The 26,751-nt window shown below is 41.3% G+C and overlaps 1 protein-coding gene across 1 annotated transcript in view; it reads right to left on the bottom strand.

The window, feature by feature from the left end:
- LOC114649870 (lipase member H-like) overlaps positions 1-7,952 on the bottom strand; it is an 84,763-nt gene extending 76,811 nt beyond the window's left edge. Inside the window, exon 1 of the mRNA XM_028799233.2 lies at positions 7,816-7,952. The gene's annotated coding sequence lies outside the window, so the exon portion shown is untranslated. The remainder of the gene's footprint in view (positions 1-7,815) is intronic.
- Positions 7,953-26,751: the final 18,799 nt, after the last annotated feature.

Here is a 26,751-nt window from a genome sequence, read left to right as displayed (position 1 = left end):
ACAAAACTTTCTCTTTCTATTTCTATGACTGACAAAGGTTTTTTCTGTTCTACCCCCAAGTTGTTGTGTCAAATTGCCCCTTACCCCAAACCCTCTTTTGCAGCTTGGACTTTAGATATTTCCCCACACACCATTCTCCTCAAAGCCCTACACTCTTTTTCCCCCTGTCTCTTTCCCAATTTACAGGCCCCTGACATTTTACACTGTACTGCCCAATACTTCCCTATAGAAGTAGACACCCCCTGGCTAGAATCTTTCCTTACTTCTGGTACTCGCCCCGAAACCCTTCACATCTCCTGTGTTTTTATTTCATCCACAAAGGCAGCTGCTTCTGTTCATCTTACATGCTCACAGCATATATTTTATCTTGGCAGCTCAGTGCCTCATATTTCCTTAGCTAAATCGCGCACTGTTAAATGGGGGGAAATAGGACCATGGGTAGAAAAATGCCTTGAAAGAACAGACTGGTTACAAGTTACTCCAGGTATTTTTGATACTCCTGACCGTTTAATAACTAAAGTGGTGTTTCAAACTGATTTTTTAGTACATCGCGCTTTGTGCCGTCCTTCCTCTTTTGCTTGTTCATTGCAAACCACTTTCCCTTCTTGGCTCTCTATGCTCCCTGATTCACTATGGTCCCAGGGAAAGAATGATTATGGAAGGATAGCCCATTGTGAGCCTCTGGTGATCCACCCGAAATCCTCCTTCCGCCCGCACCGTGCCCAATATCCTCTGTCTCCCGAAGCAGAGGCTGGCATCTCCGCCGTACATTCCGATCTCGTCAAACGCGGTACCGCCATTGGACATGGACCGTCATGCCTCAGGGATACACTGAAGCCCCTTGTGTATATGAACAAGCTCTTGCCCAAAATTTTAGAAGGCTTTTGGCCGGACAGGATACAGTATGTAGATGGAAATGATATGTAGCGCTACGGAAGATGATTGTACAAAAGATACCCAGAAATTGTTGCTGTTTTTGGGGGACAATGGCCATAAAGTTTCTAAAGTTAAGCTGCAGCTAATCAAAACAACTGTAAAATATCTAGGTCATGACATTACGTATGGAACAAGAGCTCTCTCTAGCGATCGCATTACAGCCATCCAAAATCTTCCTAGACCGGTCACAAAACAACAGGTTATGTCTGTTTTAGGTATTCTGGGCTACTGCAGACAGTGGGTTCTAAATTTTACTGAAAGAGCACAGCCGTTGCAACAATTGGCTAATACTCCTGGCATCCCCCTTTCTGGCCAGGTCCAATGGAATGAACAGGCTGAGAAGGCTCTCTGTGACCTCAAAACTGCTCTTCTATCTGCGCCCCGCGCTTGGTTTGCCTGATCATTCTCGTCCATTCACTTTGTTCGTGGACGAAAAGCAGGGATTTATGAATGCAGTACTGACGCAACAACATGGAGATAAACAAAGACCGGTGGCTTATTTTTCTAAAAAACTGGATCCAGTGGCCGCAGCACTTCCTCCGTGTCTTCGTGCTGTGGCTGCAACAACAGAAGCTGTATTAGCAAGCACGGATGTAGTTCTCATGAGCCCCCTAACAGTTAAAGTGCCTCACGCTGTACATTCTATCCTAGTACAAGCCAAAACTTCACATCTCAACCAGTTACGCAGTGGTCCAAGGGGACCGCCTGCTGGAAGCAAATTGAATTTCATCAAGCTTGGGTGCACAAGCAGCTGAACTCGTAGCACTCACTCGAGCATGTCAGCTGTTCGAAGGCAAGATCGTAACAATTTATTCGGATTCCAGGTATGCTTTTGGAGTCTGCCATGATCATGGAGCACTATGGAAACTAAGGGGATTTAAGACCAGTACTGGCAAACCCATCCAACATCAGAAATTGATCGAATCCCTTTTAGAAGCTATAACCAAACCATCGAAGCTAGCTATTGTTAAATGTCAAGCTCACACAGGAAAACAGGATCCTGTTAGCAAAGGAAATGAATTAGCTGACCACTTTGCTAAAGAGGCTGCATATAATAACACACCAATTTCTTTATTCCAACAGAGAAATGACCAGGATCCTGATAATCAAATTATTTCTTTACAGAGTGCAGCCACGGATATCGAAAGGAGAAAATGGTCCAAAGAAGGGTCCCTCTCTGATGGAGTCTGGACTCATAAACACACTAACAAACCTTTTCTCCCAAAAGCCTCTTTCCCAGGAATGGCAAAAATCGCCCATGGCCTCGATCACGCAGGTAGAGATGCCATGGTTCGAGATGTTGAAAAACATTGGGAAGCTGTAGGTTTCTCTACATATGCAGAGCAATTTTGCAGACGCTGTGCAATATGTCAAAAGTTTAATGTGGGAAAAGGTACCCAGGTAAGTCCCGCCGTTACCCCTAATCCAATGGGTCCGTTTGAACACCTCCAAATGGATTTCATTGAACTAACCCCGTCTAAAGGGTACCAATATTGTCTTGTGATTGTCGATGTGTTCTCCCGATGGGTAGAGGCTTTCCCTTCAAAACACAACGATGCCAAAACAGTAGCTAAAGCACTAATTAAAGAGATTATTCCAAGATGGGGTATCCCTCAAAAGTTACAAACAGATAATGGCACTCATTTTGTGAACTCCGTTATAAATGAATTAACCACCTGGCTACAAATTAATGTGCACCATTATTGTAAATACCATCCCCAAAGCGGAGGCATCGTAGAACGATGCAATGGCACTTTAAAAGCTAAACTCGCAAAAATTTGTGAACAAACTAATTTATCATGGCCGGATGCACTACCCTTAGCTTTAATGGGACTAAGGGGACGGACACACCGACAACTGGGACTATCGCCGTTTGAGATTCTGACCGGACGTCCCATGCCCATTGGCATGGTTGTAGGAAATGTGAATTTGCATACTGTGGACAATGATCTTCTCTCTAGTCTTGCAGGTCTCCGAACCTTGTTGAAGGAAGTCCACCAGCAGGTTAATCAAGCCTGGAGGACCAGCCCACCTTCTAAGGATTTACCAATTCCCTTGGGCACCTGGATCCTGGTTCGAGATACTCGGAGGAAACACTGGCATCAGCCTAGGTGGAGAGGACCATTCCAAATTCTTCTACCCACACCACATGCCGTGAAAGTTGAAGGACTGCCTGCCTGGATCCACGCATCGCATTGCAAGAAATGACTATCTTAAAAATACTTTTTCTGTTGACTGTTACCCGCACCCTCTCAGGCTACCCAAGGATGGGTGGTGATCTCTATCTAAGTACTTTACTGCCTCTATGGAAAGGGCATATATGCTACATGAGGAGCACATGTCTCGTATAGCTTCTTCCATTTTCTCCTCCCCATCCGATTTCCCCCCCCCCTTCCCCTTCATCAACCATTTCAATTTAATTCTACTGCCCACATCATTTTGTTCAAAAAGGGAGGAGTGTAAAAACATAAAATGATGTAATTGAACAAAATGTATGTGTGTAAGTACAGAAAATAGAACAGAATGATCAAACTTGTTTGTGTTTTGCGTACGTGACAAAAAGCATGTATACTTTCTGGAAGTTTTCTTTCAATGATGTGTGTGACAAGAAAATATACCTTTAGGGTAAGGACTTTACCAATTGGAATAATACAAAATGAGTCAGGACGCTATTTTTATTGCTTACGTGGTCAACGATCAGGAGACTAGAAAGGTATAAAAGAGCAAGGATATCTGCGCTCGAGGCAGATGAAGTGCGGTGTCCTAGGACTGTATTTCTCTGTCATTTTACTCTTGTCTGGTATGTATCAATAAAAGGTTTTTACTAATTTTAATTTTCTTCTCTGTCTTCAGTCACAAAAAGTGTCCACAGTCTTGAGAGGGGTAAACAAGGGTAGCGCGCGGTGTTGTAGCACGCGAGTCGTATTCCAAACAAAGGTCATATACCAAGCAAAATTTTTCGTGTCCAAACAGGACGTATACCAAGTTGGACTTATTCCAAAGCGGACATATACCGAGGTACCACTGTACTTTTAATTGTATAAAAGACTCTAAACAATCTAACAGCTTCTTGTACATTGGACTGCTTCTTCACTTACATTTCTGATTGGAATCTTAGATCCTCTAACACTGGCATGCTCAGCATTCTAAGAGTAAAGCATAAAAGAACTGGTGAGACGGATTTATATTTCTACCTGCCAAAAATCTGGAATACTTTAACATTAGAGATACGACAGGCCAGTACACACTTCAAAAAACTACAAAAAAAAGCTCTTTAAAGTCACTTAAGAAATGACGAACATAACAGAACTTCTTCATTAAGAAGGCTAACAGAATGTCAGGTTATATAGCGCCTTGATGTGTGGAATACAAGTCACAGGAGGTTCTGCTCAGTCTTATGACACACTGGTGAGGCCTCTTCCGGAGTGCTATGGATAGTTTTGGTCTTAACATGTGGGCACAAAGGGCACTGGAAAGGGGCCCCAGGAGCATCGTGGCCCATGATGTTTCTGATGCTTATGTGCGTTTCTGCTTTCCTATCAAAACAGGAGCCCCATTGCACTACTTTGTCCGGGGGCCTATGATACTGTCCTGGAAAGTCCAGAGAAGAGCGACGAGTTATGAGGAAAGATTAAAAGAGCTGAGCATTTACAGTTTAAGCCAAAGAAGAGGTGACACGACTGAAGTGTTTAAAATGATGAAGGGAATTAGTTCAGTGGATCGAGATGGTGACTTTAAAATGAGTTCATCAAGAACACGAGGACACAGCTGGAAACTTGTGAAGGGGAAATTTCACACAAACATTACGATGTTTTTCTTTACACTGAGAACCACTGACACATTGAATAAGTGACCAAGTAGTGTGATGGACAGTAAGACTTTAGGGACTTTCAAAACTTGACTTGATGTCAAGAGGATAGGACTGGCGAGCTTGGCTGGGCTGAATGGCCTGTTCTCGTCCAGATTGTTCTAATGTTCCAATTGTGCAAATCTACATAGTTGGCAACTAAACGGCGATTTGAATCCACATCCCTGGAATTATTAGATAGCAGCATTAGCCACCATGCCATTACACCACCTGTTGGAAAAACCCAAGGGGAAACACTGTGGAAATCTACACAGATGGCAACTGAGCACTATCCCATAACACCACCCATTACAAATACCCCTTAGGATGATATTAAAACTCTGCACAGAGTGTGACTGGACTTTGATTTGAGCGCAAATTCCTGGGTCCGTGAAACAGCAGCAGTAACCACTGTGCTGTCACACTGTCTATTACAAATAGCCATGGGGACAATGACAAAAATATTCACACTGATAGCGGTTGAGCTGTGATTTGATTCCAAATTTCTGGTATTATGAAATAGTAGCACTAAGCACTGTGCCACCATATCACCCATAGCTAATCTCCATGAACGAATGTGTAACTATTAGAGGGGCACTGAATGGGCTGTGATTTGAACAAAAATCCCTGCCACTCTGAGCAGCAGCATCATCGAGTATGCCATCACTCTACTATGAAAAATACCCACAGGGAAACAATGTGCAAATCTACATACTGTAGATGGTGACTGAGCTGCGATTTGAGCCCAGATCCCTAGAAACGGGAGACAACAGCATCAACCACTATGTCAACACAACAGCCATTACAAAACTCCACGAGAGTTTCTGCAAATGTCACACAGACGGTCAATGGGCTGTGATTTGGACCCAGATTCCTGGAACTGTGAGACAACAGCATTAATCACCATGCCACCACACCATCCATCACAAATTCAAATCAGGAACATGAACAGAGAGAGATGGTGACAGGGTTGTGATTTATAAAACAGAGCACAGAGAGCACAATAACCTATCAAATTCAGCATCAATTAGACAGAAATTCACAGACCAAGACATTCATCTATCTATCTATCTATCTATCTATCTATCTATCTATCTATCTATCTATCTATCTATCTATCTATCTATCTATCTATTATATAGTGCCTTTCATGTCTACATCTATCTATCTATCTATCTATCTATCTATCTATCTATCTATCTATCTATCTATCTATCTATTATATAGTGCCTTTCATATCTATCTATCTATCTATCTATCTATCTATCTATCTATCTATCTATCTATCTATCTATCTATCTATTATATAGTGCCTTTCATGTCTACATCTATCTATCTATCTATTATATAGTGCCTTTCATGTCTACATCTATCTATCTATCTATCTATCTATCTATCTATCTATCTATCTATCTATCTATCTATCTATCTATTATATAGTGCCTTTCATATCTATCTATCTATCTATCTATCTATCTATCTATCTATCTATCTATCTATCTATCTATCTATCTATCTATCTATTATATAGTGCCTTTCATATCTACATCTATCTATCTATCTATCTATCTATCTATCTATCTATCTATCTATCTATCTATCTATCTATCTATTATATAGTGCCTTTCATATCTACATCTATCTATCTATCTATCTATCTATCTATCTATCTATCTATCTATCTATCTATCTATGTATCCATTTTCCAACCCACTATATACTAACACAGGGTCACGGGGGTCTGCTAGAGCCAATCCCAGCCAACTCAGGGCGCAAGGCAGGAAACAAACCCTGGGCAGGGTGCCAGCTCACCGCAGGGCACGTACACACATACACACACACACCCATACACCAAGCACGCACTAGGGACCTAACCTGCATGTCTTTGGACTGTGGGAGGAAACCCACGCAGACACGGGGAGAACATGCAAACTCCACGCAGGGAGGACCCTGGAAGCGAACCCAGGTCTCCTAACTGCGAGGCAGCAGGGCTACCACTGCACCACCATGCCACCCATCTATCTATCTATCTATCTATCTATCTATCTATCTATCTATCTATCTATCTATCTATCTATCTATCTATCTATCTATCTATCTATCTATTATATAGTGACATTCATGTCTATCTATCTATCTATCTATCTATCTATGCATTATAGTGCCTTTCACATCAATTTATCTTCTTTAACACACGGGGGGGAGCCAGCCGTTCAGACGGAGGTGGGCAGTTCATTCCACTAGTGAGAGGCTACATGTAGAAAGAGTCTGGACTGAGGTTTGGTGCCACGCAAAGAAGCCATCAGACACTGTTGTTCTGCAGACATGTGTGAGTGAGAAAGATCATAGGACTCCACAAGTGTCTCCATATACATACTGCAGGTGCTGAGCCACTGACTGGTCAGTAAACAACCATCAAGGATTTGAACTCAACACTTGAGGCCACAAGGAGCCAATGTGGTGACCTGAAAAGTGAAGTGACATGTGCCCACCTTGGCTGGTCAAACACCAGACAGTTTGCCAATAACTTGAACACAAGACCACTTACCCCTGCAAAATCGCACATGAGTCTGTGCAAAGTTCATGGGAACTGATCATTGAAGCTATGAGGCAGGGTGACTAAGGCTGCTCACTATAGTGCCAAAAAAAGTACAATATGAGATCCAATGCAAGCACGGCAATGCCACACAGCATGTATACAGGAGAGTTGCTAGGTTCCTGGTCTGTGTTAATGTCACTCCATGAGACTACTAATGGGAAGGAGTTAAGGACGCCTTGTTGTGCTCCACTAACCCCCTAAAGACATTTCCAGAGTTCAGCTTCTGGTCCCTGTGCTGAGTGAGTGAAGCCCTAGTCCTAAAAATAAGAGCAGGACGGGCTCACTAAAGGTGCATTCACAGCCTATTCGATTATCAATTGTCCATCACAAATACAGGGATACCTTCAAATATTCCTCTAAAGTGAGATTTTTTCCTTCATTGATCTCCTTTTTTAAATATTTCTATACTTTCAGAATACAAAATATGACTTACTGTGCCAGGATTGGAAGATCAGGTGCAGAAACCCCCGCCGCAGCAGTGACCATAGCAGAAAGAGGATTTTACATGTGACACTGGAAACGTCGCGTTCCAAAAGGCAGATCCAGTGGCTGCCGGAGCTCCGAATGAGGAAGTGCAGCTCTCTGTGCTTAAAGGCATGTGCCCCTCCCTTAGGTGGGCGACAGCGGCACTCCCCCCCCTCCCCCCCCCTTTGCTTTGAGCTCATGAACTGAAACTGAAGCCACACCTGCCTCTGGCGGGCCAATAAGCAGTGACACAAGTTCATGTCCTTTCACTGACTTGGGGAGATTAGACTTGAGTTAGTCAGGATAAGCGGCTTCTGTGGAGCCGAGTCTCGTAAACATGTGGGGAGAATCGAGCCATTGGCATTTGAGGATTTCTGGGATGTTATGTAGGTTAAGCTGGCTGTCCTTCAGTTTTTCACTTTTGTTGTTTGTGATTCTCTTCAGCTGTTACATTGGACAACACATTTTTTCAAACACTGGGCTTCGTTAAAACTTTTGGTAGATTATGATTGAATGCAGAAAGCTGAACACAAATCTAATTTCTAATTGAAGGTGTCACATAGGAATTTAGAGAAGCATTATCCATCCATCCTTTCTTCAATCCGCTATATCCTAACACAGGGTCACGGGGGTCTGCTGGAGCCAATCCCAGCCAACACAGGGAACAAGGCAGGAACAAATCCTAGGCAGGACGCCAGCCCACCGCAGGGCACACACACACCAAGCATACACTAGAGACAATTTAGGATCGCCAGTGCACCTAACCTGCATGTCTTTGGGCTGTGAGAGGAAACCCACGCAGACATGGGGAGAACATGCAAACTCACTTCGGGAGGCAACATGAAAGGCACTATATAATAGATAGATAGATAGATAGATAGATAGATAGATAGATAGATAGATAGATAGATAGATAGATAGATAGATAGATAGATGAATGTCTTGGTCTGTGAATTTCTGTCTAATTGATGCTGAATTTGATAGGTTATTGTGCTCTCTGTGCTCTGTTTTATAAATCACAACCCTGTCACCATCTCTCTCTGTTCATGTTCCTGATTTGAATTTGTGATGGATGGTGTGGTGGCATGGTGATTAATGCTGTTGTCTCACAGTTCCAGGAATATGGGTCCAAATCACAGCCCATTGACCGTCTGTGTGACATTTGCAGAAACTCTCGTGGAGTTTTGTAATGGCTGTTGTGTTGACATAGTGGTTGATGCTGTTGTCTCCCGTTTCTAGGGATCTGGGCTCAAATCGCAGCTCAGTCACCATCTACAGTATGTAGATTTGCACATTGTTTCCCTGTGGGTATTTTTCATAGTAGAGTGATGGCATACTCGATGATGCTGCTGCTCAGAGTGGCAGGGATTTTTGTTCAAATCACAGCCCATTCAGTGCCCCTCTAATAGTTACACATTCGTTCATGGAGATTAGCTATGGGTGATATGGTGGCACAGTGCTTAGTGCTACTATTTCATAATACCAGAAATTTGGAATCAAATCACAGCTCAACCGCTATCAGTGTGAATATTTTTGTCATTGTCCCCATGGCTATTTGTAATAGACAGTGTGACAGCACAGTGGTTACTGCTGCTGTTTCACGGACCCAGGAATTTGCGCTCAAATCAAAGTCCAGTCACACTCTGTGCAGAGTTTTAATATCATCCTAATATCATCCTGGAAATCGAGATTAGCGAGATGTGGAACTGTAAAACTAGAACTGTGCCAGTTATGGTTGGAGCATTAGGCACATTAAAGAAAGATCATGATTTAAACTTGAAGATGCTCCCAGGCCATCCATCAGCTAGTGAAGAGCAAAAGATCACACTTATGGGCCCTGCACACATCATTAGAAAGGTGTTATGGTACATCACTTTGGCTTCTTGTGGTAGCCTGGATTTACCAGCAAAAAAACTGCAAAGACATCATGTGTGAGGAAACAAATACTGAATAATAATAATAATAATAATAATAATAATAACAATAAAGTAATTACATTTATACAGTATAGTGCTTTCCTCACTACTCAAAGCTCTTTACATAGAGAGAGGGGAACCATTTCAACCATCACTAATGTGTAGCACCCACCTGGATGATGCAATGGCAGCCATTATTGTGCCAGTATGCTGACCACACATTAGCTATTAGGTGGGTAGAGGGGTGAGAGAGATAGCCATTTAAAGATGGGAAATGATTAGGAGACCAGAATCAATGAGGCCATGGTGGGCAATTTAGCCAAGACATAGGGGTACACCCTACTGTTTACATAAGACGCCCAAAGATCTTTAATGACCATGGAGAGTCATGGCTTCAGCTTTACATCTCATTCAAAAGATGTCTCCATTTTTACAGCACGGTGTCTCCAGCATTGCACTTCACTTCAGCCACCACCAATGTGTAGCACCAACCTGGATGATGCGACAGCAGCCATTATTCTGCCAGTATTCTCACTCCACATTAACTATTAGGTGGTGTCACACACGTGCACATGGGAAACAGCTGAAGGGCCTAGACACTTGTAATTCTACACCAGGCCAGGGGGCGGCGGAGTGTACTGACTATCTCTCTCAGTCCCTTGCAGACCTGTCCCGGGAAATCCCGCCTCTGGACGGCCCCGAGGATGACGTCACTTCCGGACACCAGGATACCACTCCCACTTCCTGCGATGAAGACGTCATTTCCCTTCTGGCCCTTTAAAATTGCTATCTTGCCTCAGTACAGGCAGTTCTGTTTTGGACTCTGATGATTCACATTGTGTACTTAAAAAGAGCAATTTCAGCCAAGCATAATATATGGGTGGCTGCCCCAAACCTTTGTAATGTCTCCAACTCATTCTTGTTACAGTTGTTAGAGGGGTGAGAGAGATAGCCATTTAGAGATGGAAATGATTAGGGGACCAGAATCGAAGAGGCCTTGGGGGTACACCCTACTGTTTACGTAAGATACCCAAAGATCTTTAATGACCCCAGAGAGTCAGGGCCTCAGCTTTACATCTAATTCAAAGGACATCACCATTTTTGCTGTACAGTGTCTCCAGCACTGCACTCCACTTCAGCCACCACCAATGTGTAGCACCTGTCGCAATAATGGGACTTCACACAGATAAAGGTTTGGGGCAGCCACCCGTATAATGAGGTATCCTGGCTGCAACGTTGAAAATGCAAATATAGAGCACTGATGTGCATACAACAGAGTCCACAACAAGACTGACTCATAGAGGAAATGGTTATACTTTTAAAGGGGAGGACAGGAAGTGAGGTCATATGGGTCTGGCTCAGGATCAGCCCGGAGGTGACATCACAGGGGCCAGAGCTGGTAAGGTCTTCTTCCATTGGCTCGGTCCCGGAAGTGACGTCATGAGAGCCAGGTGAGATTTCCCGGGAATGGTCTACAGGCAAGGGAAAAAAAGAATCAGCGCACTCTGCCACATCCCGGCATGCCTCAGAACTGTCTTCCCTCGAGCCCTTTAGCTGCCTCCCATGCGCACGTGTGTGACACACCCACCTGGATGATGTGACAGCAGACTTTACTGCACCAGTGTGCTCACCACACATAAGCTATTAGATGGTGAAGGGGTGAAGTAGATTGCCAATTAGAGAGACGGGACAGTTTTGGGACCAGAGGGCAATTTAGCCTGAACATCGGAACGCACCCTCCTCTTTTTTGAAAGATGCCCTGTGGTCTTTTATGATCACATACAGTCAGGACCTCTGTTTTACATCTCATCTGAAGGATGGGGCCATGTTTGCAGCACAGTGTCCCCGTCACTGCACTGGTGGCATTGAGAGCCACACACAGACCACAGGGTAAGCACCCCTGCTGGTGTCACCAACAGCCTCTTCCAGCAGCAACCCAAGCTTTTCCCAGGTGGTCTCCAAGTTAGTTTTAGCTTAGTTTTAGGTGGATGATCTCTTTTGGAGTGTAGATGGTATGGCTGCTGACATTGCATTGGATGAATGTGTTGCTGCTGATTTTCATTTCTACTTCACATCTGATTCTTCACATTTCAGTTGGCCAGCAATGATGGATTCCACTTTCCATCAAAATGCTATTATAAATATCTGTTTTTTTGGTGGGTGGCACGGTGGCGCAGTGGTAGCAGGTTCACTTCCTGGGTCCTCCCTGTGTGGAGTTTGCATGTTCTCCCCATGTCTGCGTGGGTTTCCTCCCACAGTCCAAAGACATGCAGGTTAGGTGGATTGGCGATTCTAAATTGGCCTGGGTGTGTCTGTGTGTGTCCTGCGGTAGGTTGGCACCCTGCCCAGGATTGTTTCCTGCCTTGTGCCCTGTGTTGGCTGGGATTGGCTCCAGTGGACCCCCGTGACCCTGTGTTTGGATTCAGCGGGTTAGAAAATGGACGGATGTTTTTTTGGTGCTATTGCTATGGTCAAGACATTTTTGTCAGATAATGACCTGCAAAACTTATTCAGATTTTTGTTTCTCGTGCCTACATTACTGCAATTCTCTTCACACTGACATCTGTCAATCATCTTTGTCCCGCCTCCAGTTGGTTCTGAATGTGGCTTCAAGGGGGTTGACTGGCACCAGCATAAAGGGGTCATATGTCACTTGTTTTGGCTCCCCTGCACTGGCTTCCAATAGAGTATACGATGAATTTTAAGATTTCATACTTTGTGTTTAAAACACTAAATGGGCATATTCTCTGTGGACAAATGCCCAATACACGGAGTAGCAGCATTCAGAAACTAGGGCTCCCAGGGAAAGATGGGAGTTGTAGTCCTGATGAGAAGCCCTGCTGGGATACTTTGGGGACTACAAGGCAGAGCTGCAGAAGAACACTTTGAGCATACGACTGGGTGACTTGTGCATTACGCAACACAAGTAACATGATATTTTTTCATGGATGTTTTAAATATTGTGTGCTGTCGTTCAGCATTTGTCTCCATAGAGGCCTATTCACAAACTTTGTTATCTTCTGCTATTTCTGCTAGAAAATATCTCTCAATTATTGGACCCAAAAGTGCTCCCCAGGTGTGACACTCCTGGGTCTGACACAAAAGGAGCAGCTCAGCTTCTCCAGGAAACTTGGAGTGAGGATGAGGTGGACAAACCTTGATGAGAGGGGTGAAAGGAGGAGGAAAACACGCAAGGAAGAGAAACGGTGGACTGTGCTGATTGTGTGACTTATCTAAAGAAGCCTGTTCAGAGGTGTCTTCCTTACAAATTAATCATTTTTTGGACTTGGGGTTGTGCAATTGTGTCTGGGGGTTCAGTGGTCCCACAGGTCAAAGAAGTTTTTGAATAGACATCTATGGAGACAAACACTGGACAACAGCATACAATATGAAAAACATCAGTGAAAAAATCTCACGTTACTCAAGTTGCATAATTCACAAGTCTAGTCATCCGGTCAAAGTGTCCCCAGCATATGTGTTTTCACTAAAATATTGTTACATAATCCTCCTCCGATAAATATTTTTGTGAACAATAATGGAACACATTCATACGTGACCAAGCATTTGAATTGAAGACCCACCTTGTATTATTAAGTTTATACTGTATTTATATCCACAACTGGAGAACCTCTGGATTATTTAACAGCAGTCCATGAAACTGCACGGGTGAACTGACCCTGACCTGCTATCAAACTGTGATCGGACCACCAGATAATACCAGCTGGAAAGACGGCCACTTTGTCACTTTGTGTCTACGCAAAGCCTGAGGTCTTGTTCTGTAGCAGTGAACTACTGAAATAAGTCCAAAAAATTTTTATATATACGGGGTTACGGCACAGTGACACAAAAAGGAGACGGGGGTACAAGTCTCCCAGTGTAGAATTTGTATGTTCTCCCCATGTCCATGTGGGTTTCCTCCTTGTGCTCCCAGTCTCTTCATAGACATGCAGGTTAGGTGGGTTTCTGATTGACTCCTGATGTCCGTGCATTCAGCCTGTCCAGGGATTGTGCCCAAGTCATGTTGGGATAGGCTCCAGCTTCCCCACGGTCCTGGTCTGGAAAAGTGAGTTTAGAAAATGGATGAATTGGATGGATTTTCTATTGAGATGAGCCAAGACAAACAGAAAAAAAAGTACAAGAACATAAGCCCCTCCTGGCTCCCCCTGCCATCTAAGACATTTTGAAGATGGTAAACATCAAGAGAAATTCCTCGCAACTGTGTTGCCTGTCAGAAAAGGTTAAGGTCAAAGTAACTGTAGTGTGCACAGCCATAAGAGAGAAAAAAAGACGGAGAGTACTATGGAGTTAGAGAGTGGCAGAGCACCAGAAGGCAAAAAGGAGAAGACAATGAAAGGATAATGGAGAGAGTCAGGACCCCAGGTACAAATTAACAGCTAGTTTAGTAAATGAGATCCATTTCTCAATATTAGAACTGGATGTGCCATTCATTTTCAGGGCTGAGAGGTCCAGGAGTACCATCTTATCAAAACAGAATTTGTTAGAATCATTGTAGTATTAGGGTGTTGTACCGTGTTAGCCATTATGGATGTAATGAGAAGTCAAGCAAAATGACACCTTTTATTGGATAACTAAAAAGATTAAGGAGCTCAGGCCCCTTCTTCAGGTAAGATGTAATCAATATATGCCTCGAATGCTTCCTTATTGTAATCTTTCTAGTTAACCAATAAAAGGTGTCATTTTGCTTGACTTCTCATAAGAATCTTTAGAAAGTCAGGGAAATTCCAGCAAGAGGCTGCAGCACACGTCTGTGAAACAGTTAAAGAGAGAGGGAGAGAAGTGGAGAAGGTGTGTGGCAACAAGGGAATCTCAAAGGAAAGTACCACTGGAAGAAAATTACAGACACATGATTAAAAGGAAAGGATAAGAGGATAGTCCAGAACCACATGGAGGAACACCCCAGGGGTATTTAAAGAGCAGTTAATGGCACAGATAGGCCCACAGGCAGATACTTGGGTGGAGTGAGAAAGAGGCGATGCACACATTTACATTGTGTGTGTGTGTGTGTGTGTGTGTGTGTGTGTGTGTGTGTGTGTGTGTGTGTGTGTGTGTGCGTGTGTGCTGGAAATTTGGGTTTTTCAATGAGAGAGTGATGCTCTTTTATAAATAGTTTTCCAGGATAAGGAGATGGCAAAGGAAAGCCCTGCTGTCATACTGAGTACAGACAAAGGGGTTGTAGTGTTCTGGTATCTGCTGCTCTAGAATGTTGTTGATGCCTTGTAAGACATATTAAGGCCAAAACAAGCTTTTGTCAAGGTCTTGTCATGTAGTAGCAACCCTATAGGCATCCTCTATAATAAGAGTGTCATTTCTCTTTTGTCTTATTAAGACCAAACAAATATCTTATTCCATAGCTGTAACTGTCTGCAGATTCACCTGAGTAGCCCCTAAAGTTTTACCAACATTGTTTTACACTAAGTACTAGCTTTACTACACATGAAGGATGGGGTGAAATCTAAGTAATCAATGTAGACTACAACATTAACATTTGCAGTGCATTATCTGTTGGAATATATGCTGTAAATGCATAGGAATTAAAAGCATTGCTTCTGTCATTCCAACAGATATCACATCACAAACATTAAATGTTTGTCATGCACCATGTGTTGGAATGACAAATGCAATGTATATGTCTCATGCCTTTTGGTATGGGATTCATAAAAGTAGTGCTAATGTTTGTGCTGTGCCAACTGTTGGAATGACAAATGCAATGTATATGTCTCAGTTATATGCCTTTTGGTATGGGATTCATAAAAGTAGTGTTACTGTTTGCGATCTACCACCTGTTGAGATGACAAACAAAATGCATACGCCTCTGATATATGCCATTTGGTATGGAATTCGTAAAAGCAGTGCTAATGTTTGTGATGTGCCAACTGTTGGAATGACAAATGCAATGTATATGTCTCAGTTATATGCCTTTTGGTATGGGATTCATAAAAGTAGTGTTACTGTTTGTGATCTACCACCTGTTGAGATGACAAACAAAATGCATACGCCTCTGATATATGCCATTTGGTATGGAATTCGTAAAAGCAGTGCTAATGTTTGTGATGTGCCAACTGTTGGGATGACAAATGCAATGTATATGTCTCTGTTATGTACCATTTGATATGGGATTAATAAAACCAGTGTTAATGTTTGTGATGTGCCAACTGTTGGAAGGATAAATGTGATGCATATGTTTCTGGTATGTGTCATTTAATATGGGATTCATAAAAGTAGTGTTTATGTTTGTGATAGATAGATAGATAGATAGATCCACCATCTATTGGAATGACAAAGAAAATGCATATGTTTCTGTTATGTATCATTTGGTAAGGGATTCTTAAAACCTGTGTTAATATTTCTGATGCGTCATCTGTTGGAAGGACAAATGCAATGTATATGTCTGTATCATTTGGTATGAGATTCATAAAAACAATGTCAATTACTGTTTGTGATATTCCATCTATTGGTAGGACAAATACAATGCATATGTCTCTGTTATGTACTATTTGGTATGGGATTCATAAAACCAGTGTTAGTGTTTGTGATACACCATTTGTTGGAATGAAAAATAAAATTCATATACCTGTGTTATGTGCCATTTTTTTGGAATTCGTAAAAAGCAGTTTTAACGTTTGTGATGTGCCATCTGTTGTAACAACAGATGCAATACATTTTATTTCTAAAAATGCTTTTGATAATTCAATTTCATGGCTTGTTAGTGCTTTAACTCTGCTATGTTGGGTCATTCTCATATCTTAGATTTTCTTCCCCTTTCTAAGGATATCATCCAAATGATTTGAAGGCTAAAATGGAGGAGTAATTCTCAGTCCTTCACTTTTTTCTTTTCACTTTCCTTCCAAGTATTTCATTAAACCAAATAGTGTCTGATAAATATACACAGAGGTGTAAATGGTAACAAGCTAAATGGAGAAATGCTGGTCTCTTTTGTCATTTGCATGTTATTGCTAATTAGGAGCAATTAAAAGCCAAGAATACAGCTGTTTAAGACTAAAATAAGCAATAAGGGTTCAAAATCTTAACGAGCAAGACAAATGTGAAGCAGACGTGTTACTTGAGCAGTAAGTGCTTCTTATTAAGCAATTGGGTTGGAGCAAAAACCTGCAGCCACTGCAGCCCTCCAGGACCGTGATTGAGGACCCCTGCTATAGAAAAAGGTAGTCTGGATTGACTCTGATGAATCTATCTATCTATTAATTAATTCATATCTATCTATCTATCTATCTATCTATCTATCTATCTATCTATCTATCTATCTATCTATCTATCTATCTATCTATCTATCTATCTCATAAAAAGAGTCGCCTGCCAGAGTTCAGAGGAGGAGGACAACGCTTGCTATGAGGAGTGGAGATGGCAGAGAGAGAAAGACAAAAGGTAAAGAGTTGCTGGGTGCTTGTACTTGTACTTGTGCTGGTGTTGTAGGAATTGCTTCCTGGAAGAGTTTCACACTAAATAAAAGCCTTTGCTTCTGGCAGTTTGTGTCCATGTCTTTTTGTGTCTAGTGTTTGGGAAGCCAGAGTGCCCTCTGGTGACCACAACAAATAGATATAGATGTGAAAAGCACTATTAGATAGATAGATAGATAGATAGATAGATAGATAGATAGATAGATAGATAGATAGATAGATAGATAGATAGATAGATAGATAGATAGATAGATAGATAGATAGATAGATAGATAGATAGATAGATAGATAGATAGATAGATAGATAGATTTTATTTATATAACAACTTTCCCATGTTCAAGGGAGCAGATGTGAAAGGCATTATATAATAGATGGCTAAGAAGCCATATTTACCTTTGTAAACTACAACCCAAAAACAAGGTCTGTTTATTTTGCCGACCCATTTGGCACCCCAGTTTCTTCCAGCAGTTCCTGCACCCATCCACAATATCTATATCTATATATATATATATATATATATATATATATATATATATATATATATATATACAGAGAGAGAGAGATAAATACATATACTTATAAATATCCCTCTTCTACTGTATTATCCACATGTCATAAATAAATTGTATACTTTTTGTTTATTCTCACAAGAGTATCTGGGGTATAAAATAAGTCTTGTGCCACAACTGGACCACAACAGTAAAAGTGAAAGTGTATAATGTACAGTTTGGTCCAAAAATATCTGGACAGAGGCAACTTTTTTCTAATTTTGGTTCTGTACATTACCACAATGAATTTGAAATGAAACAACTCAGATGCAGTTGAAGTGCAGACTTTCAGCTTTAATTCAGTGGGGTGAACAAAACGATTACATAAAAATGGGAGGCAACTAAAGCATTTTTTAAACACAATCCCTTAATTTCAGGGGCTCAAAAGTAATTGGACAAATTAAATAACTGGAAATAAAATGTTCATTTCTAATACTTGGTTGAAAACCCTTTGCTGGCAATGACAGCCTGAAGTCTTGAACTCCTGGACATCACCAGATGCTGGGTTTCCTCCTTTTTAATGCTCTGCCAGGCCTTTACTTTCAGTTGCTGTTTGTTTGTGGGCCTTTCTGTCTGAAGTTTAGTCTTCAACAAGTGAAATGCATGCTCAATTGGGTTAAGATCAGGTGACTGACTTGGACATTCAAGAATTTTCCACTTCTTTGCTTTAATAAACTCCTGGGTTGCTTTGGCTGTATGTTTTGGGTCATTGTCCATCTGTATCATGAAACGCCGCCCAATCAATTTGACTGCATTTAGCTGGATTTGAGCAGACAGTATGTCTCTGAACACCTCAGAATTCATTCGGCTGCTTCTGTCCTGTGTCACATCATCAATAAACACTAGTGTCCCAGTGCCACTGGCAGCCATGCACGCCCAAGCCATCACACTGCCTCCACCGTGTTTTACAGATGATGTGCTATGCTTTGGATAATGAGCTGTTCCACGCCTTCTCCATACTTATTTCTTGCCATCATTCTGGTAGAGGTTGATCTTGGTTTCATCTGTCCAAAAGAATGTTTTTCCAGAACTGTGCTGGCTTTTTTAGATGTTCTTCAGCAAAGTCCAATCTAGCCTTTCTGTTCTTGAGGCTTATGAGTGTCTTGCACCTTGCAGTGCACCCTCTGTATTTACTTTCATGCAGTCTTCTCTTTATGGTAGACTTGGATATCGATACGTCTACCCCCTGGAGAGTGTTGTTCACTTGGTTGGCTGTTGTGAAGGGGTTTCTCTTCACTATGGAAATGATTCTGCCATCATCCACCACTGTTGTCTTCTGTGGACGTCCAGGTCTTTTTGCGTTGCTGAGTTCACCAGTGCTTGCTTTCTTTCTCAGGATGTACCAAACTGTAGATTTTGCCACTTATAATATTGTAGCAATTTCTCAGATGGGTTTTTTCTGTTTTCGCAGCTTAAGGATGGCTTCTTTCACCTGCATGGAGAGCTCCTTTGACTGCATGTTGTCTGTTCACAGCAAAATCTTCCACATGCAAGCACCACACCTCAAATCAACTCCAGGCCTTTTATCTGCTTAATTGATAACGACATAACGACAGACTTGAACACACCTGCCCATGAAATAGCCTTTGAGTCAATTGTCCAATTACTTTCGAGCCCCTGAAATGAAGGGATTGTGTTCAAAAAATGCTTTAGTTGCCTCACATTTTTATGCAATCGTTTTGTTCACCCCACTGAATTAAAGCTGAAAGTCTGCACTTCAACTGCATCGGAGTTGTTTCATTTAAAATTCATTGTGGTAATGTACAGAACCAAAATTAGAAAAAAGTTGTCTGTGTCCAAATATTTATGGATCTAACTGTAGATTGTAGTCAATTTATTAATCTCATTCTTAAAATTTACAGATCTATTCAAATTTCTGATATCATGGCTGGAAAGTTAATCAGAGCTCCCTCACTCAGCCTGCATTACTTTGCTGTCCATTGTGGGGTATCTTGTTGATTGTTTTAATTAATTACTAGCATTGCTGAGGGCAAAACTGATAATTAAATAACTGAGTGATTAACAGTTTCTTCTTGCACTAGCCATACAAGATCAAATTATAAGCACTAGATACTACAGGCAATATTTTCTTGAGAATGCTAACACTACAGACAGGACACGCAGATACTGGCAAAAGAAACACAAAACAATCCAATACATCATGGGCTGTAAATTACAATCAAATGGCAGGCATAAGCCATCAACAACTGGCACTACCCCTACATACAAACCAGATGAGAGTTACAGAAAATGCCAACTATACTGAAAGACAAAACTACCCATCATATCAGACCAGACAATAACCCTGATCGACAAACAAAATAAAAATACAGATATTATTGACACTGCCATACCAAACACACAACTTACAGAATACACACACAAATAAAATGCTGAAGAACACAAAACTAACAGAAAAAAAGATACATCCCTTGTGGAGGAAGGACAAGGTGATCATTGTGCCCATTGTGGTATCCACCACTGGTGTCATCCCAATTACACTACACATAGACATTACATAGAAAGCCATACACATACAGAAAAGTACAGAAAGCAGCAATTTTAAGTGCATGTCACATAGCCAGGAAATTCGTTTATAATATAAATATAAATATATGGTATGATTAATATTGTTACATGTTTATATTTAAGTATTACTAGGGGGCCTGATCGCTTCAGTCGCCAACCCCCGTACCTGTGCTACGCGCTTGCCTCTTTACGGTTCTGTCCCTCGCGTATGGGGAATGCGGATGTACAATTTAAACTGATTTTTATCTTCATGGGAATTGTTACATTTGCATAATAGACCTAACTATTTTACATTACAGCAAGTAATTACCCATACAGTAATCCCTCCTCCATCGCGGGGGTTGCGTTCCAGAGCCACCCGCGAAATAAGAAAATCCGTGAAGTAGAAACCATATGTTTATATGGTTATTTTTATATTGTCATGCTTGGGTCACAGATTTGCGCAGAAACACAGGAGGTTGTAGAGAGACAGGAACGTTATTCAAACACTGCAAACAAACATTTGTCTCTTTTTCAAAAGTTTAAACTGTGCTCCATGACAAGACAGAGATGACAGTTCCATCTCACAATTAAAAGAATGCAAACATATCTTCCTCTTCAAAGGAGTGCGCGTCAGGAGCAGAGACTGTCAGAGAGATAGAGAAAAGCAAACAAATCAATAGGGCTGTTTGGCTTTTAAGTATGCGAAGCACCGCGGCACAAAGCTGTTGAAGGCGGCAGCTCACACCCCCTCCGTCAGGAGCAGAGAGAGAGAGAGAGAGAGAGAGACAGAGAAAAACAAACATCAAAAATCAATACGTGCCCTTCGTGCTTTTAAGTATGCGAAGCACCGTGCAGCATGTCGCTTCACAAAGCAGCTGCACAGAAGGTAGCAACGTGAAGATAATCTTTCAGCATTTTTAGACGAGCGTTCGTATCGTCTAGGTGTGCGAACAGCCCCCCTGCTCAATCCCCCTACGTCAGGATCAGAGAAAGTCAGCGCAAGAGAGAGAGAGAGAAAAGTAAGCTGGGTAGCTTCTCAGCCATCTGCCAATAGCGTCCCTTGTATGAAATCAACTGGACAAACCAACTGAGGAAGCATGTATAAGAAATTAAAAGACCCAATGTCCTCAGAAATCCGCGAACCAGCAAAAAATCCACGATATATATTTAAATATGCTTACATATAAAATCTGTGATAGAGTGAAGCCGCGAAAGGCGAAGCGCGATACAGCGAGGGATTACTGTATTAAAAAATAGCAAAACGTAATAATTTGAAAGTAAATTATGTCATACAAATTCCTTCTGTTTGGCTTTGAAATTAACACACAAATACTTTTTAAACTTCAGTAAAAACAATTTTTTTAATTAAATTTTCGTCAATTTCACATTGAATTGTGATTCTGTGTTTGGACTTTCATCGTGACAACACAACATATAACTGCCCGTGAGTGAATTTTGTTTCTTTCTCACTATTAAACAAAATTACTTTTTTCGAATGTTTGGCTCCAAGATTTGTTAATTGTCTTTGCCAAAGCTATTCTAACAGAAAACTGTTAACATTTTAATACAAATGGCGTATCAAGATCTCCTTTGTTGTCTTATGTTATCTCCTGATGATGTACTACATAACCTTTTTGGATACTTCCTTCTTTCTACAGTAATTTGTGTGGTGGAAGACTGGACGGTGTTAATGGTTGTAGATATTCTTCATGATATTGAAAGTTGATGTTTTCATGCTCCGCACCATCACCACCAACTGTTTCAGCTTAGTCTATTGGTACGCATTTAATCAATCTGCTGTGTAACTGATCGATAATTTTCGCATTAATTCGTTTGACTTCATCATTTCTAGTGCTAGGATTGCCTGTGTACTCATTTCTTCAGTTGAATACCTTTTGTGATGAAATTGTTCAATAAGATTTGGACAAAATACATCTTCTTTAATTGGGAACTTAAACTGAGGAAAACAATAAAATTTATAAGAGCTGAGAGAGCAGGAACTGTGTCTGTCAAAAGCATTCACATGAATGAGAGGTGAGAGGACTGTGTGTGTGTTTGAATATGGTTGAGAGGAGGGCGGGACTTGATAAAATCTCATGGCCAAAGTCTCGTCTTGTGGGACTTGAAAATCTCTTGCAAAGAGTCTTGTCTCATCCCAAGATTTTTTTATATAATAGAGAGATAATATAATTATTAATATTGCATTATTAGTTTATGCTTACTGGTACTGGCAGCATTTTTAGTGCCATGCAGGTTACTACATTATTGCCCACTCTGCCTATGCCTCCCATTATATTATTACTGTTATCCATTAATGCCCACATTTATATATCCTATGGTTGCCAGGCGTCCCTTATATACGGGACATGTCCCAAATTTGATATTTTTGTCCCCTGTCCCATACTGACCTTTCAGGGACACCCAAATGTCCCGTATTTAGTTCATTTTCAAATTTCGTAATAAAAATATATTTTTACTACCTTCTTACGGTACTTAGTTGTAACTTTATAAGTAATTATACTTTCTTTTTTCAGATTCTCTTGATGAAAATAACCCAAATGTAACGAGGAAATGAGTGTTTGCTGCCAGTTTGCAACTTGTTCAGTTGCTCTGGTTGGCTGAGGACAGTGACACTCTTACCGTTTTGCTCTCCAGCCGCGTTGCTGTGCAGTTCTGTATCAGCATTGCAACATACAGGGTGAACAAAGTGTCTTGTTACTACTTGCCATGGCCCACTTTTTTTCTAACTTAAAAAATAAACCCATCCATCCATCCATCCAAGATGCCAAAACATAAGTGTAAATTTCGTGATGAATATTCCAGCGAATGGACATTTATCAAACAAGGCAGAAGCACACTGTGGTGTATGTAATTGCACTTTCAGTATTGAACATGGCAGGAATTCTTATATCAAGCAACACATTATATCTCTACTTTTATATAATATATTGGTCTGGGTGTGTAGGGAGCATGTATAAATGTATATATATAGTAATATACTAGATTTTAAGAGTGTCCCATATTTCTAATTTTCTAATTTGGCAACCCTAATATATCCAAAAAGGGGCACACATTTTTGACTACAAAAATTGGCCAATTATAGTTAAAAAAAGACACAAAGGACACCGGCGCCGCCGTGAGTGGCAGCCTTTTCAGCAGCTCCGTGTATGACTGTATATGTATGTGTACTTTTCTACTTTTATTTTTCTATTTTTATTTATTGATCACTCCTACCACTTTATTTTATGTGGATTCCTTCCCTGGACACACTTACTTTTACAACGTGGGCATGGATTTTAACACGCCGAGACTCGCCTATTCAAGTACTCAACTTCGGGCGCTGAGAACAAATGCCAGTGCCGGTGTGGTTCCATATTTACCCGACGAGGTAAGAAGGCGGTATCGTGGCAGCAGAGCCGGCACTAAGCTAAAAAAGAAGCGGCTTGCGAGAAAGTGGCGTTTCAAGCCTTCGGTGCCTTCTGTGATTCTGGGGAATGTAAACTCAATCTCAAATAAGATCGACGAACTGGCTGCGCTGGTGAAAAATGTAAGGACCTACAGAGAATGCAGTTTGTTGTGTTTCTGCGAAACGTGGCTAAATAACACCATCCCAGATGCCAACGTGGAGCTACCCGGGTTTAGCACAGTTAGAGCGGACAGAGATGCAAGTACCTGTGGTAAGCACAAAGGAGGAGGACTCGCTCTCTATGTTAATACACGGTGGTGTCACTCTGGACATGTTAACGTCAAAATCTCCACTTGCTGCAGGGATATCGAACTGTTGGCCGTAAGTTTACGTCCCTACTATTTGCCCAGAGAGTTTGGACATGTTATTGTATACATTCCTCCTCGGGCAGACGTGGAGTCAGCGAGTGACATCATCCATTCCGCTGTTGCTAAGTTACAAACGCAGCACCCTGAGGCGCTTGTGCTAATCGCTGGAGACTTTAACCATGTGACGCTGGACAAAACATTGCCTGCATTCTCCCAGTATGTTATGAGGGGCCAAACAGGCCATAAATCATATATTTGTGTGTGTAATCTATTGGTTTACGTATCAACACTATTGGTTTATGAATATTTACTATCGGTTTGCGTGCATACTTAATTGGTTTGCGTGCGTATAATACTGGTTTCATTCATATGAACTATATTGGTTCGTGTCCGTATATTATCGGTTTGTGCGTGAACTATATCCGTTTGTATATGCATAGCACTGGTTTGCATATGAACTATATTGATTCGCGTGTGTATATTAGTGGTTCCAGTACGTTTGTTATTGGTTTGTGAGTGAACTGCATTGGTTTTCGGTTGTATGTTATCGGTTTGCGTATGAACTATATTGGCTTGCGTTCTGTGCCGGTCTAACGATGATTTTGTGTATGCACTATATTGGTTTCATGCACGTCTTATACTGGTTTCATGTGGGTAACATATCGGTTTTGCGCTTGAACTCTATTGGTTGTATGTGTGTGCCATGTCGGTTTCTCGTACGAAACATACTGGTTTGCGAACGAACACTATTGCAACTCTGTGTATGAACTATATCGGTTCTGCGTACGAACTATATTGGTTGTTCACGTGATCTTCAGTGAAAATGGGCGGGGCAAGAAACAGGAACTCAGGGGCCGGTAGTGTCATGGAGCGTGTAGAGAAGCTGACAGGAGACAGATCTGGGTTTACTTTAAACAGTGCAGTATTTTTTTCCACACAATAGGTTTGGGAAAGGACTTGGTGGTAATTATTACTATTTAATAGAATCAGCCATTGAGTGTGTAATGAACACAAAGCTGAAGTTAAGTACGTATTTGGTCGTCTTTTTATTCGCTTCCAGCTACATGCTCGCTTGCAACCCGCGACTGTACTTTTTCACATAGCTTTTGCAAGCTAGTTACTTATTCTACAGGCAAAATATTCTACATTTACTACTGACGCCTTTATCCAGTATAACATTTAGTTACTACTGGTTACATTTCTTATGCCCAGCGATCCCGCACCGTGCCGCCTATTCAGGTGAAGTGACATGCTCATGGTCACACAGTGTCACTATCAGGACTTTAACCGAGAAATGTAGGATTTAGAGGGCAAAGCCCTTACCACAATGCCCCAATGCTTGCACATCTGCAATGTGTATATTATTTGACATAATATAATCTTGTCCAGGACAGATTCCTTTGTTAAAGTTGAGTGTAACATTTTCAACCCGTTCAAGAGCTAAATCTGAGATATTTATTCTTTCAAATAATGTATCAGTTTGCAGATTAATGTACACGCTGTATAATATTTTACCATGCACTTAACATTGAAGAAGAAGCTGGTTTGTGAATAAGTAGCTGACTACAAGCATATGTGTAGCTAGGAGTGAATAAAAAGCCACCTGAATGTGTACCTAACTTAAGTCCCGTGATCATTTCAGATGTTAAACGTTAATCATCACCAAGCCCTTTCACAAACATTAAGTGGCATACAAAAGTATTCAATCCCCTTGAAAGTCATAATTTTCTGCAAGACAAAAGATGTATACACATTTATTCATTCAGTATTTTTCTTATGCTGTGACAAAACATTTCCAAAGACAAAATAAACCATTTTCTGTAGACGTTTAACTGAAGAAGAAAAACTCCAAAGTTAATGTTTGCATAGGTATTTAAACCTCTGTGCTTTGGAAGCTCCATCATTACACCAATGACAAATTAATTACAAAGGTGACAGTCGTTTAACAGTCATAATTAAACATGATGAGGTGCTACTTGTGAGTCCTTTCTGTCTCTCTGGATATAAACAGCCCCCTTTGTAAGGGCCGTAATCTTTGGTGGACAGTCACTGCAAAAATGAAAACAAAGAAGCATTCTACTGATGTGAGAAACAAAGTTATTGAAATGCACAAGACTGGGAATGACTATAAAAATATCAAAAGAGTTTGAATGTCCCATTGCGCACTGTTGCATTCATCACCAGAAAGTGGAAGGTTCATCAAAATACACAGACTCTGACTAGAACAGGCTGTCCCTCAAAACTCAACATCAGAGTGAGACATCAACTGGTGGGAGAGGCGACTAGAAATCCAACTGTCACTCTCAGATGTCTGTGACGATCTTTAGCTGGAGTAAAGGTGCTGGGGTCCACAATTTCAAGAGTTCTCCATAAAACAGGCTTCTATGGGAGGGTAGCATGAAAGAAGCCATTCCTTAAGAAGGTCCACATAAAACAATGTATGGCGTTTGCCACAAAGCATTAAAAAGACCCAGTTAAAATGTGGGAGAAGGTTTTATGGTCATATGAGACCAAAATAGAAGTTTTTGGGCAGACGCAAGAGGTATGTGAAGTGTAACACTAACATTGCCCAGGCCTCAAGAAACAACATTCCTACAGTGGAATATGGTGGTGGCAGTCTCATGGGGATGCTATGGGGATGTTTTTCATGTGCTGGGTCTGAGAATCTTGTCAGAGTTGAAGGGACAATGGATGGACAGATATACTGCACAATTTTGC

Source organism: Erpetoichthys calabaricus, chromosome 4 (assembly GCF_900747795.2).
Source record: "Erpetoichthys calabaricus chromosome 4, fErpCal1.3, whole genome shotgun sequence".
Taxonomy (NCBI): domain Eukaryota; kingdom Metazoa; phylum Chordata; class Cladistia; order Polypteriformes; family Polypteridae; genus Erpetoichthys; species Erpetoichthys calabaricus.
Note: the sequence above shows the minus strand (reverse complement) of the source record. Positions and strands in the feature narration are given on the sequence as shown.